The sequence below is a fragment of the Metopolophium dirhodum genome, chromosome 3, assembly GCF_019925205.1.
Source record: "Metopolophium dirhodum isolate CAU chromosome 3, ASM1992520v1, whole genome shotgun sequence".
NCBI lineage: Eukaryota > Metazoa > Arthropoda > Insecta > Hemiptera > Aphididae > Metopolophium > Metopolophium dirhodum.
Genome location: NC_083562.1, coordinates 29,968,780 through 29,985,539, shown reverse-complemented (window position 1 = coordinate 29,985,539; position 16,760 = coordinate 29,968,780). Strand labels below are relative to the sequence as shown.

The 16,760-nt window shown below is 29.4% G+C and overlaps 1 long non-coding RNA gene across 1 annotated transcript; it reads left to right on the top strand.

The window, feature by feature from the left end:
* The first annotated feature begins 13,504 nt into the window (after window positions 1–13,504).
* Window positions 13,505–16,726, top strand: LOC132940742 (uncharacterized). Its single transcript, XR_009664100.1, has 3 exons — window positions 13,505–13,930; window positions 16,122–16,374; window positions 16,450–16,726. It is a non-coding gene; the product is annotated as an uncharacterized LOC132940742 (long non-coding RNA).
* The last annotated feature ends 34 nt before the right edge of the window (window positions 16,727–16,760 follow it).

Below are 16,760 nucleotides of genomic sequence, written 5' to 3'. Positions count from 1 at the left end.
CTGACCATCGGCTAGTGATAATTTTATGCGTATATCACAAAATGAAAATAATATATTTTTCAATATTTCAAGAGGAATGAAAGTTTTAAGATTGAAATATTTCAAAGTGATTATTTCATGTGAAATATCATTAGAAGTTTCAAGCACTCACGAATAATATTTTTAAATTATTACACAAAAATAAAATCGTTATTCTTTGTTTAAATATTTAATTTCGTCGAAACTTCAAAAAACTGTGATTATATATTTTTTATATTTTTTGGTTACAGTATGAGATACTTATAAGTGGAACCTTATTTTAAATTTTTAATCCTTACCTATAAAAGTTGAACATTTTATACATTGACTACAAAATCATTTTTTAAATTAAATTATTATACATTTTATCAAAATCGAAACTTTAAAGTTTAAATGTATTTTTAATATTTTTCAACTGATATTGTAACAATGTGTGAATAACCTTATATTAATTTTTCCAGCTTTTCGACCCAATGAATAAAATGTTATTGATATTTAAAGAAAAAAAATTTTAATTGATAATGTCTGTAAACAGCTCAAAACAAGTCAAAATAATTTGAAAATATTGTCAAGTATAGAAAATTACAGAATAAACATATGATGTAAATTTCAAATGTACCTATTGATGGTTGTTCGTTTTTGATTGACAAGAAAATAAGAAAATTGCTCCATGAGAAATCGAGTGAATATCTAATTTTGTAAAAAATTTAACTTTATTTTAACGATCATAAAAATTTAATTTGACTTACCAGTAGACTTTTTTTATATAAAAAACCTTAAATGAAGGTAGACATATTTATGAGGAATCTTGTATTAAATTTTCGAATTTTAGATATAATAAGAAAATTTTTAATGAATTTTTAACTCAAAATAATTTGCACATTTTCATGATTTTTACAAATTATTGTGGATTCACGCTCATTTTTTTAATTTCCACTAACAACAATACTTACAAGTATTCTATTTTCAAGTTTTTACTTATTTGTTATACGCAATACGCGTCATTTAAAATAAGAAAACATGTTGCAATTCAACAATTAAATGTATAATTTTACATATTGTTCGGTGTTTTTTAAGGACATTATGGGAATCGGTAGTAGCTATTTCGAGTGAAATCAGGCGCAAGTTCGTTCCTTTTGCAGCACTTTTTCCACTTTTCCAATATACGATGCGCTGTCTCATCAAGGGAAAAAGTACCTACCAAGTACCAGACAAGTAAAGTCCTCTCTGGTGTTCTACAAAAATAAATGCTCTATTCGATGAAGGACCCAGACATGGTCCGCACATTAATTACACCAATGGCTGCAAATATAATCATTGTGAAAATGCATAGGTACATGTGTGTTAGAAAATGTCAAAAAATGCAACTGGGCGACGTATATAAAAAGAGTGGCTTTCAAGTATGCACTGACGGCGGTGACATAGGGTGCGACCGTAATATATGTCGAAGAGGGGAGGTATATATATGTAGTATAGTAGCTGCTAGTGTACAATGAACAAAAGAGGTTTTTTTTTTGTTCATTTTTGTTATGCATCTCCCTCTACTTTTACCCACAGTGCTCACTGTTCTACGCCAATTATTATTATTTTTCACCAAACTATAAGACAAAAGCCAACTCCCTCCGCATCGTCGTTAGAACACACGTAAGGGATTTTTTTTATATATCATAATGAGGAGCGTTTTTGTGCGTGCTTCAAGCACCCGCCACTTACGCGGGCGCTGTCACCGCGCTATTGCAGAGGCCTGCCACTGCCACATCACCACCTCCACCACCGCCACCACCACCGCACTATATATGTACCTACCTATCTACCTATATATAATGTATAATAATATGTATTGCTGAGAAAAAAAGGGGTGGCACGCAATTTGTATAGGGAATCTATTGTCCAATATGTGAGGTATATAACTAACATTACGACGAAAATATATCGAGATTCGTGGAACCAATGATTTGCTTCTTCCAATCGTACCTATATATAGCACAATGTTTAGAACCAATGGATTATATAGTAAAGGTATTACAATACCGCAGTTGTTCCGTTTTACACCTGGTTTTTTTAATTCACGGGGCCGCCGCCGCCGCCTTATGTTCCTTCCTGTGAAAGACGTTACATAAGGAAGAACCGAATATCCCCAATGGGACCAGTTTTTAGCTAACATCTGCCCTCTTTTGTTCCACAATCATCGAATGTAATAAAATATAAAACAGGGGGTCTTTTAGTTTTGGGGGGAAATGTCCGAGGGCCCTTGACGTCCGTATTCTTTGAATATACTGCACGTCTATAAAACTGAAACGTAACAGTAATAATTTTAAACTCTCGATCGTCAATTTTACTTCGAAAATTGTATGTACACATAAATAATAAATATATCTAAGGTATACGTGGTGACTAACGTAATAAGACACTCATTATTATTTCAGGAAATAGTCAAGTTTTTTAAAATATTTCTTTTACATAATTTTAAGTCGTTACAAAACAACATTTTTAGAAAATAATTATATTTTTATCGTTTTAATTTTTTAAGTTTTTTACACTTTTAAATGACAACATACATTTTTTATTTCACTTCCCATAGCATAATATTATTTGGAGTATTTTCATCTATAAAAATCAAATTTTGAACAAGTAGTCTAGGTATTTTAAATTTAGATGAGCGAAATATAGCGTGGACTAACATTTTGCTTGGTAGTTGGTACCTCTGTACTTTTCCTGCACTTCGCTCATATGAACTTTAAATACCTATAATACTATGTTCCGAATTTAAATGGAATAAAAACTATCAAAAAATAACCAAAATTGCATTTTAAACCCAATAATGCCATTAAAATATTACCATAATTTTTTTCATAGGCACGCAACTATGCAAGCGATAGGAAAACGATTGTTTTACTTTCAGAATTTTTAATACTTTTTAATCTTAGGTAACTAAACTAATAATAACATAAAAACAAACTTAGACAAACGCACAAGCGAAAAAAATAAATAGTATAGGTACCTACTAGAAAAAAAATGAGATCGCCATGTACCTATCTCCAACTGACTATAATATTAGTTGTTAATAGTTGTTATTACCACTGGTAGGTACTTATTTTTTTGAATCAGACACGAGACGCCACATCTGATTATCGCTGAAGATAGATAAAGATGTTACCACATTCATATAGGTAGAAATGTAGAACGATTGATATTTGGTACGTATGAAAAATACCTTAAAATTATATTAAATATAATGAATTTTGCATTAAAATCCGGGCCCTACTATTATACTTACCTCATAAACTGTGCATCTAAAATTCGATTTAATTATCTCGAAGACCTTCAAAAAATATTCTGCTTTAGAATAAGGAATTAAAAATACATATAAGTAAAAAATTATAAATTAGTAAAACACTATTAGTATGCCTAATGTGCTATTGTAACCTACTCAAAATATTTTGAAAATTGTATTATTGATTTTGCATAGGTATAGTCGTATATAGTTAATAAGTACATAAATATTTACGTTACCCCGGAATTTTTTCCGGGTTATTTAAAAAAAAATCATTTAAAGCCCTTACGCTCTGCTCACAATCTAAAACAAAATCGATTTGGTCAAAAACCACGTGTTTCATAAATATTCTTGTTCTTTTTTCTAAATTATTCAGAAAATTGGGAATTTCCTATTTTTGACCATTCTCAAATTACTAACTATAGATAGAACTTGCTAACAGAAATCCTAATTTTCCATAATTGTTGATGATTATGGAGTAAATGTTCTTTAAAATGTCCAGATGAGAGATACAAAAAAAACTCACATCATTGAAAAACGAAAATTAATAGATCTACAACAGATTTATTTAATGTGAAAACGTACTTTTTTAAACTATTTATATTTGTCAACATTAGATTATAATATAGTATGTTATATAATTAATCTTGTAAAGTTGTATGAAAGCCTAGTTTTTGTTATATTCTATGACTGAAGTTAAATAAAAATTTAGTACTGTACTTAGCGTAGAATATAAATGTACAACTTTTGTCTTCTTAAAAAAATATAAAAATGCAAACACTACAAAAAAAAGTATAAACATCTAAAATCTTCAGTAGATTTGCGTATATTATATTATATGTATTTTATTATTTAGTATACTGTTTTAGAAATATAGATTTATATTTTTAAGTGTTGATATAAAAATATTATACAATCTGTTAAAGTTACCTCATAAACATGTTTAATAATGATACTTACTTATATTTACGCAAAGTTGCAGGTTATTACCTACCTACTTATAATAATATTATTATATTCATTGAGTAATGTTTTTAGTTAAAGTATTTGATAACTTTACAAAACTACAAATTGATTCTTAAATTCTAATTCTTTAATTTAAGAATAGCCGTATAGGTACCTATGAAATTGTAAGTTTTTACGATATAGGTAGGTATCACTGCAGTAAAAGTATTTCTTAATGTTAAATGTCTTAAATATTGTAATGTATATTATTTGAAATACGATATTATGCATAATAATAATAATAATAAATTTTATACTACCACAGTTCCACAATTCCACGTGTTATATTTCAATAGAAGATGATAACTTGTAAACAAAAATGTTAGTACTTATATAGCCATATAGGCTATAATATGTATATAATATAACATATTATATATATCCATATAGGTACTTATATAAGTTATAACTTCAGTAGTTAAAATGATGCCACTCACGCATTTGAGGTCTCCATCGACTCCATCAATACTAAGTGCGTTACAATATAACATAGCAAATTCAGTAAGCAGTTCACTTCACAACAGCTTCATTAGTTTTAATATTAGTGAAAATTTACCTATCATCAATACCTTAAAGGTACCTATAAGAACATTATCTGTGTTTATACGTCTGATTTTTACGATATTAAAATTTTAAACGTGTTATGAAGATGTTTATATCGTTCTTTTTTACGCATACTCATAACTCATTAACCAATTAAAATAATTTAAACCTAACCTAACATAGGTCAATTCAGTCTAATATTAAAACTAAAACGTGAACAGCTGAGTGTAAATTGCCATGTTGTGCACTTGTGTCTTGTATATAATACAAGAAATTCGGTTGTCCTCTTATAATATTATTCATTGTCGATCTGTAATCTGTATGTTTTGGTCGGTAAAGAAAATAATGCAACACAATATTTTGTATAATTAGAGATACATATATAAGTATATAACTGCGTCAACGACGGTATATGCGGAACTATGTAATATAGGACACGGGGAGAGTGCTATATAGTAAGTAGTATATACACGCTTATTGTACTATTTAGGTATTATAATCTGGTATTATAGGTATTAAAGTCTTTCTCTACATGTCATATTTTAATTACTAAACCTGAGACTAATCACTAATATATAGGGAGATATTATTACCCAACTACCCAAGCAACATTTTGTATGAATAAGTAATAATAATAATAAAGTACAATATGCGAGTTTAAAATTGTAATAAAAAGGTATAGGTACACGCTGTAAAAATAAGTACATATACATATGAATATAAATCAAAAACAAATACAGCTTATATTTTGTCGGTTAGATAAGAAAACGCTGATTAAAAAACACAGTTGCAAGGTTAAAGGTAATAGGTAAGCAGCTAACATGGAATAATAAAAGAAAAATGTACTAATATATATTACATAGGTAGTAGGTCAGTAAGTGGTACTATATGTACAGTATTTATTTAATACGAATTATTACGTAAATATAATAATACATAAAAAAATGAGCTGATTTTATAAAAGTACCTATATAATACAAAATAATAATTCATAGCAAATATATATAAATACATATACTTAGGTATGTATGGGCGTATGGCTAATGGCTATATATACCGGTTAAAATTTAAAATAACCGTTTTGCCTGTAGCAGCTGTCAAGTGTACTTCGTCATTCAGTAAGTCACTACCTATATGTAAGTGTTCAATTTGAATTCAATGATAAATCGTTGCATATACGAAAAACGATTCTGAGTGAATACGGTCTGTCAGCCTATATTATGCCTACTACTTAGTACGTATTTTATGATATATTTATATTGCTATTATTGTAATTTATTTAACTATTATTTATAGGTAGGTTAAATTAATTTTTGTCGAAAACATTGTATTTGAAAATAATCTCATTGCGTGTGTATAAAATATATTATTTTTTTTAATTTATAAAAATATTCATTTTGACTTCGGTTTGAGATTGAAAGTATACATTTTAGTAAAATAATTAAAATAATATTATATAGTAACATCTCAAAATTAAAAAAAAAAAAAATAAATAAATAAATAAACAAAATAGGTTATTATCTAATATGTATACATAAAAAAATATTTGAATGCTTAACATATACATTCACATGTTCATGCACGTGCTTATTCAACACATTACCGGAGTTCTTAATTAGTTTATTTCCTATGTTGATAAAAATTCATTGAAAATATCCGATACTACTTTCGACTTTATATTTGCATCGTATACCTTGTCATTACTTATTATATGGTTTCAATCTTATTCTTGCTATTAGTTTTAGAGCCCGTTACTTCATTGATAAGTTGTCACTTGCCATGTTAATTTTGGATCATGATTCATGAGACACTTTAGAATTCGTTTTCACAGAAATTCTTTTTTGCAAGTCTTTAAATATTTGTGTAATTATTTTTATATTTTTTATAGTGTAAAGCTAGTTTTATGTTATTTGGATTTTTTTAAATTTTTATGAAAGAGCTTGCTTAGATCTTATTAAACTTGCAATAATAGGTATACGTTGACATTTTCAAGTCATGATGGCCACATTTACTATTTTTAAATTACATAAAAATAATTAATGAATAACCAAAATTGTTATTATCTTCGTTTAATGTCTTAATTCGTCAAAATATAAACTTAAGTCTAAAAAAAAGTTATTTATATATTTTTAGATTTTTTGGTTACAGTACCTATAGAAGTAAGTTCTTATGAGAAGCCTTGTATAACATTGTCAAGCCTTATTAGCTGTAAAAAAACTATAATAGTAAATTTAAAAAATGTTGTTAACATTTGAATAACGTTGAAGTTTAAATAGGTACCTCTACTTAAATAAAAAAAACCGTGGATAATATATTAATAGGTATTATGTATACTTACCGGTAAGTAAATAGGCCTATTTTTAGTTTTTTTAAATGGCTATAATAACTTATGAGGAACCTTGTAATACATTTTCAAATATTAAGTTTAAATATATTATACATTTTATACATTTTTAACTACTACATCATTTTCAAATGTTTACGATTTTGACGAATACACATTATTGTAAAATCAATACATAATTCTGTAACACTCAGAATCTAAAAATAACGTGTCTTATTAAAAAATGGGTTTTCAATTTATATTAATAGTATTATGTTTTATAAGTTCATAAAAAATTACATAATACCAAAGTACAGGTTGTAACATTTGAAGTCACCGCTTAAACCGTTAAACTTTCGGAACACGTACCGAATTAATTTCAACGAATAATGGATATTGTGCGTGTGTTTGTTAGGTGGTACTGTTGTAACCAATAATGTATCTAAGGTTAGCATTGTGGGGGGGAGGGAGCTGAAGTATATGTAATTCGTTAATCGTATATATTTACGATAAGAAGGCGTTGACTGCAGCAGGATTGCGAAGTGTAAACACACAAAGAAACGAATAAATTTGTGAGGCAGGAACTGAGGATTTATCGGCACATTAGAAAAATAAGCAACACAATTAAAACCTCGGTAGACGTCCAAATCTATGTATCTACAATCTTTTGTAATATATTTATATACATTACCCCCTCCCGTTATTAAGAATAGTTTAAAAAAAAATAAGCAAAACCAAAAATTTCTTATGCCTATTAATAACTTAAAAATAATCAAAATTATTTGGTCAATATAGAATATGCCAATACAAACATTCAGTGAATATTGCATGTAATTACAGTTAATTTTTAAAGTTAGGTGTTCCCAAAAATTTTTTGTTTTGTTTTTCCTGACGTATTTAAAAAGTAGGTACTTATCATTTTAGATTCTGAAGCGATAAATGTATTAATTTTACAATGATATGTGTGTGTTTTTTTGATTTTTTTTTGTGTCTGTGTACGCGATAAGTAGTCGAAACAATGCTTTAATTTTCAACTTCAGTATTTTGTTAGATGGGAAAGTGAATCTAATTAGTACTCTCAGAAGGTCAAAATTTAAAATTTCCAATAGTTTTCAAAAGCACCGGGAAAAACATAAAAAATGTGTAAGGAAAAGCAGAATTTTTACGCAAAATCAGTTTTTGTCAAAATCTACTTTGGTTTTTGGTGTAACTCTATGCAACTCTAAAATAAATCACCGCATATACATGCAATTTATATTAGTATTATCTATACTTGATAAAATGTTCAAAATATTTTGACTTGTTTTGAGTTTGAGTTTCAGATTCTATTTTTTTTAGTTTTTTTAGATATTGAGTGAAACGATGAATGCATTGATTTTACAATGATGTGTATTTTTTTTTTTATTTTTGTGTCTGCCATCATCTTTTAGGACAGTAAAAATCCTTTAAACTGTATCTTTTCTGATAGAACAGTTAAGGAAAAACGGGAATTTTTACGCAAAATATGTTTTCGAGAAAATTGATTTTGGTTTTTGGTGCAACTTTTAAACACATTACCGTAGGTACATGAAATTTTGACTGAATGTTTATATTAGCATTTTCTATACACTATAACAATTTTCAAATATTTGACTCATTTTGAGCTGTTAGCGGTAGAAAAATATTAAAAATACATGGTCACAATTTTTTTTTATAAGCATTTAAAGTTCGAATTATGACAACATTTATTAAATTTAAAATTTAATAATTATTTTGTAGTTAAAAATGTATAAAGTGTTCAACTTTTATAGCTAAGGATTGAAAATTTAAAACAAGGTTCTACGTAAATAGGTAAATATATAAATTACTTTATTCACAATAATATCATCAAATATACTTAGTAACACGAACTACTACACAGTATCATAGGCTGATTGACCGTTTTCGCTCAGAATCGTTTTTCTTATACAATGATATTATATCATTGAATTCAAATTTAACACCATCCATTACAGTGACCCACTTGTAACCTACTGTACAACAAAGCGACACCTACTTGCAGTGGCGTGGCGAACTAAAAGTTTTCCAAATGCAAGTTACAAATATCCCAAGTATTAATGCATAATAATGTGTTCATATAATATACCTAACTAATTATATTTCAGATCGTTATTGATTACCTATCGAGTATATCATATTATATTTACTAGGGGACCCACTGGCTACCACCCACCCCACTAATTAAGAAAAATCTCAGAGGCAATTGCCTCTGAAATTACCGTTTGCCACGCCACTGCCTACTTGCCCACCTTTTTTTTCTATAAATGTCGATAAAATTGTATTTGTTGGTCCAAAAAGTGTGAAAAAAAATACAAGGTTCCTGATATGATGTTACAATAGCAGTTGAAAAATAATATTTATACATATAAGCACAATTTTTTTTATAAGCATTTAAAGTTCTTATTTTGATAAAATGTATCAAATTTAAAAATGATTTTGTAGTTAAAAATTGTATAAAATGTTCAACTTATATAGCTGAAGATTAAAAATTGAAAACGAAGTTCCACGTAAGTAGGTTATTCTGTAACCAAAAAATAAAAAAACACAATTTTTTCATAGTTTTAACTTATTCTAAGTTAATATTTGAACGAAATTATATATTTAAACGAAGAAGAACTAAATTTTAGTTTTGAGTTATATTTAAAAAATATTATTTGTGGGTACTTCTAAAATCTAAAGTATATCATTAAATACAAATATGTTAGAATAAACAAATAATAATAATTCAAATTAACCGGCTACCGTATTAAAAATAACAATATAAATATAATAAAAAATATCCAAGGCTGACCAACCGCGTAGGATCGTTTTCTGTACCTATATACATTGATATTTTATCATTAAATTAAAATTTAATACCATCCATTACAGTGGCCCCCTTGTACCCTACTGTATAGCAGAGCGACACACACTTGCCTACCTTTTTACTTTTAACCACCTAAAGTACCGACCCACTTTCCTTCCAGAAAAAAGATGCTGAAGTAGAAAATCAATGCATTTTAAACATTTATTGCCCCAAAAAGTGCAGATAGCAGATGACAGACACGAAAAATAAATATTGCTAAATCAATACATCCTTTCACTACACTCAGAATATAAAAATTAAATAGTTACATATTTATATTTGATTTATTGTCTTTATAATGTGATTAAGATTGTCTATAACCCCTGAACAGGACGTCGTACCCACACCTGTTGTTTTTGTCTAACTATACCTAACGCACCATATATAGTGCACAACAGCAATTAATGTTACGCTTATACTCAAACTTTTTTTACTTGCACCATATTATCTAATTATTCGCTCATATCTCGAAATCCTCTCCTATATATAATCCGATACGGAAGTTCATACTTATAATACTTCTGCATTAAAGCTGGTTAGGTCTACATCTATTTAATATTTATACAGCTGGCATACTTATTTACAGTTAGAACAAATGTTATATACCACCATAGACCACCACTTACCCAGACGACACCGAAATACTTTATGCTAGTAATGACCCTGGTCATCCAACCTACTACAAGTCCACTTAGATTCAATTGACAACTGGGCAACTATAAGTGGCTAATTAAAATAAATCCAGGTACCATTTACGTTACAAAGAACCGACGCTCCGTCGCTCCACCTGTTTACTTTCAGGGTACTCAAATAGTTAAATCCTATCTACTTCGTCCGATTTGAAATCAAAGCTCCCAATCCGCACTATACATATTATGTATAAATCAGCTCTTTCGCGACCGATATGGGCATAATATATGATTTAAATTTGTGGTTGTGGTATGCCGTTCCAAATTCGCGCTATACAATCATTCCAGTCGATCACTCTCCGTATGATAACATCCACACCTTAGATTGTATAATTGTATCTAACTCCACACTATACTCTGATATTAAAATCGAATCAGTTGACAAATTAGCCACCATACATTACAGATATTTTTACTCCAAACTCCATTCCTATACTAACCCGTTAATATTGGAAATCTCATCCAATACACAACCCATAAATCCTACCGATCGACTCACTCAAGAGAAAATATTGTTGCGATTAATTAACCTAAAGTCTAAAATGAATCAGGTTGGGTTGCTTTACTTCAAGTTGGCTTCCCTCCACATATTATTTACAGTTAAAATGTATTATTAATTATCATATATTTGCTCATTGTTAAATTCCAACGCAGATTGTAAATATTATTTTATAGATTTAAAAAAAAGAATATTATTTAGGTTTCCATTATTATTTTGATATTTTAATTTTAAAATAGTAAATGCTCATAATTTGCTTAGAAATAAATAGACCAAAACAAGGTTATAGAGGACCCTAACAAATATTCTTACCTTCAAGTTTTACAATGGGTAATTTCGTTAAAATATTAAAAACAGTGTAAAATAGATTATTCTGAACGTAACATTTGCCATGTTATGCGTAATGCATTGGTATGACGTCATGTTAAAACAAATTTATAAAAATTAATAAACTATAATAACATTGTAATACTAAATATTATTATGTAATAAGCAAGTTAAAATAATAACAATATAATAATATGCAAGGACTGAGTTTATACTTTTTAGTTTTTGCTTCCCCCCCCTTAAAAAGACTCTATACCAATGATTACCAATCTGTGGGAAACACACTGCTGGGGAGGCGCAATCAGTCTCCACGGAGCACGGAGTAAATATTGTTTTTAATTATTTACATAAACGGGGGAAAAGACAAACAATTAGTAATTACCGGTTACCAAATATCACTAAACACTCGAAATCTCTGCCGGGGTATCTATTAAAACTTAATAGTTTTATTTTTATTTTTTTGCCTATTAAGACAGAACAGTTTTTATTAATTTTAATTATTTGTGGGGGAGGGGAAGAGAGATTTTTTTTAATCTGCTAAGGGGGCTTGAAATAAAAAGGTTGGGAAACACTGGTCTAGAATCTAGATAGAAATATTAGGAACCGACGGACGCCGCTGCAGCAGCAGTTACAATAAAAAATACGTAGGTACGTAAATAATAATAATATAATATATAATTTATATAAGCGCGCAAAAGGTTAGTAGAGGTGTGGGGTGGTGCTGCTATGTTACCGGTTTTATATTTTTTTTTTTCACTACCTCTCTCTGTCGCCCTTTCCACACCCCTTTTTGGCTTCTCGTGCGAGCGAGCTTCGAAATACTATACGCGCGCGTCACTATACAAAGTGTATTATAAAATAGCCGCGAAAATCCCCATCACCGACCACGACTCCAAAGCGCACTGCAAACAAAAGGTCTGCCAAAAGGGATCTCGACGCACACACTCTCTCCCCTATAATAATAATAATAATAATAATAATAATAATAATAATAATAATAATAATATATATTGTGTAATATGCGCGCGCGCGAACCCGCGTGTGAGCGGCGTACGATTTTTTCGGCGGGTCCTTGCACATACAGAGTGATTCACCAAGCAAGCTCACCCCCTTTCTTCCTTTATTAAACAAATTTTAATTTTTGGAATATTTAAATTTACTTAAAGAAGGCCATATTTGTTGACACCGACTTAGATATTTCTTACATTATCAGGAGTGTATCCTGTGGCAATACAAACTTAGGTTTTCAAAAGTGTACCTCTCTATTTATACTGTACATTTTTAAATAGCTAATTTGTTTTGAAAATATTGTGGTACCTAAGTTAAAATTTGAACGAGTAGTTTCACAGTTATTAAAATATTTATACTAAGGATAGTAAATGATAATTACCCTTAAAAATGGTTTACAAAATTATAAAATACATGTAATATTTAATCTATAGTACCTATACTCCCATTATCATGGACATTACATATTTATTACTTACATAATGTTTAATTACTCAAAAACTACCCGTTTGAATTTCAATTTAGAAACATTAAAATTTCCAAAAAAAAACCATTCGCTAAATAATTAATAGAAAAAAATATGATTCAGCTCATTTAAAAAAAAATTGTGTCGTCAAGCAGGATACTTCTACTTAATAATAGGTACTATAAAAATCTAAGTAATTAAAAATATGATATTTTAGTATGCTCAAAAATTTCAAAAATAGGAATTTGAATAGATACATTATTTGAGTAAAAATAAATGAGGGTAACTGGGTAAGCAATGAACATGCCTGATGAATCAACCTGTATAATATATGATATGCGTGCGATCGCATATTTCAGTGTGTGTGTGTGTGTGTGTGTGTGTAGTGTGTGTGCGCGCGCAAAGAACAAGAAGCGAAGGATAAATAATAATAATAATGAAATGATGATGAAAAAAATAATCGACATTATTTTCCCGCCAGTCGATCGCCGCCGCCGTAGCCCGTTGGTCCGAAACTCCCACCGAAACGCGACCGTCGACGGGCGCGCTCCGGCGGGTGTGTGGGTTCATTCATCAGGCACCCGGCACCGATCGGATGAGTCGTCCGACAGCGGCGGCGGCATAGCGTACGGAACTACGGAAGGAAAAGCGAGCGGGAAAAGAAGAAGAGAAATAAAACCTTAAAAACCAATCGCGCGTGAGTGTGCGCGCGCCCGCGGTGTGTGCCGTGCTCGTGCAGTCGTAGTCCGATCGTTTTCGTCGTCGTCCGCCGTTTTTCTCTACCGCGGACTCATCGGTTTATTCGTTCCCGGCCGCCGTCGTCGGCAGCGAGTTAGTGGTGGCGTTTACACCCCCGGGGCAAGACGGCCACAGGACATCGCTCGCTTATCACCGGTAATATTATAATAATATATATAAATAGATTTTTTATAACATACATATAATAATATAACGCAGTTATTATTTAGGTATATAACTTCGCTAAATAGTATGTACCTAGGTATTAATAATAAGATCGCGAATTGATAGTTCATCATCGTTACGATTTCGAACGAAAAGCTACGATATCATTATTATTTTATTAATACAATTAATATTATTATTACCTATAATATATTCCGTAGTTTTTAAATTATTTAATAATTATATTGTTTAGAGTATAGCGTGAATTCGTATTTATTATCGTACGGGTGTATTATAATCTCCACGGTAAATATTATATAGGTGGTAGGTGGTGAAGCTGCTTTTGAGCGGGCGCTGTACATGCAACGACAACGACAACAATAGTAATAATAATAATAATAGTAATAATAATAATAATAATAATGGCTCAGTGGAATGCTGTGGATTACAAAAAAAAAAAAACCAAAAACCCGCAGGGGGTTGGTTCGTAAATTGCATACACGTATACCTGTACCATAATAATATAAGGGAAGTCGGGAGAGCACCGCGGTCTGTGATGTGTGCGTAAGCTACCTATTATATATAACCTACGTACTACCTGCGGAGCGATGTGGAGCGATGTATATAATATTATTTACGCGTATAACATTGTTGTATTAAAACACACAAGACGATCATCTGCAGTGGGTGCCAAAATATTTTTTTCATATAAATATAAATTATAGGTACACGTTTTGTAAACATAAAACACGTTCAATTTTAATAATGTGCTTTGCAGTTGAGATTTAATCTACATTTTACACGTTATACAAGAGGTAAAAAAAATAATTTTTAATTATTAAACAATGATATTTGAAAATGAATCTTAATTATATTTCTTAACAATTTGTTCAGAACACACAAATTGACAAAATGTCCATAAATAGATAGGAAAATACCTTAAAATACAAAAAAAATACTTTAAAATTTAAATTTCAAATTTAGGTGTTTTTTAATTTACTTTGAGCGTATTAATAATTTTGTCCTAATGAACCATAGACAACAAGCAAAAATAGAATAATAATTTACTTTAACTTTACAGCCCTTAAGCCATACTAATAATAAGTACATGCGTACTTAAAATTTTAGAACATAATTATGAAATTGCTAATTTTTAAAATTTATTTAAAATTTATTAATAGAATATTTTACATTTTTACTTATAGACCAATAAGTCTGTGTTAGATATAATATAATCAATCTAATCTAATTTAATCATTTTAGATTTCGTAAGTAAACGATTAACGTTAGCTGATGTTAAGAGCTGTCATAAAAAGAATTTATATAAGTAAATTATATTATATCCTCATATCATTGTCATCGCTGTAAAAATGTTTGTTTAATCATACTGCGATTATTCCGCAGAAGAAAAGTTGCTTAAACAATAACGACCAGAAATCGTATATTTGTTTATCGAAATACATTCGTTAAAAAAGTTCCGATGGCCTTGAGAAATTTCAGTGGACATAATTGGTTTAATGTTGTTTAGTATATATTAGGTTATAAGGTCGCTGTAAATGTACACATATAATATAATATATAATATATTTACGATCGAGTTCAATAGAATTAGGAAAATTTGGTAATTTCCATACAAAACGAGAACTATATAGGTTAATATGACATACATGGGTTATATAAAATATTTTTTTTTATAAACGCTGGCAAATAGCTGTTTATTGCCTACTGGTTAATTATTGTGTACGCCATAAGTTACGTTTTACGTCTAGACAAAATATACGCGTGTAATGTAATATTATTTGATTTTGTCAGTAGTACTGTAATTCAAATCGATAAACCAAATCAATTACATCGTCATCGTAACTACAATCAATTTCGATATGATGGAGTGTACAATATTAAAAAGATTTACTAATTCATTTTTTTTATCTGAAGATGGTAGTTAATGTTATTTTTATACAATTAATTTAATAGTTGATATATAGAAATTTACGAAACAAGACTATAATAATATAATATGTTAATTATTAAATCAAGTACCAATTTTTCGTTTGAATTTATTTTTAACATAAAATATTCATTTTTTATTGATCTCTTTTACATACTTCCAAAACTATTATATTAAATATAATATAATTATATAACATAATAATATGCATATTAATGTATTTATATTTTACAGTTAGACGACTCGCCCATCACAAGATTAGAACAATGAAAATAAGCGTTCAGTTAAAAATGTTCGCTAGATTTAACTAAAACAAAAAAGAAAGAAAAAACGAGTTTTATTCATTGACCAACACACGAAGCCGTATAATATTGTTACCAGACACCGGTGGTACGAGACCGTAAGCCACCAGCTATCGGGTTTCGACTGTCGTCTTGCATTACCACGTGTTCCCACCCATCAACCCTGAGGAAATTGTACTCGCACGGTGAGTTTTAAGGACAGATATTTTAAAACAATAATAATACCCAAGAACATAATATGATTTTTATGAATCAAGCAGACGGAAACAAATGAATACTGTTATATTTTATGCAACGCCGCTGCTGCACGCCTTTTTCCCTCTACACGCGATAATAGGCATGGGTTAATATGGGCATCATAGAACAATACTGTTTTGCGTATATAAGTCAAAGGATTCCGGGCAGACAAGCGCAGTATTCGCAAGACTCTTCTTTTGGACGTATCAAAGTGTGTGTCCTATTACTATATAATGCATTAATGTATGGTCTATATATGAGAGCTGTGTACCTAATCGGATCGTTAAACGTCGGTGAATACTGGTTTCGTATTGGTGAATAGAAGTATTAATTT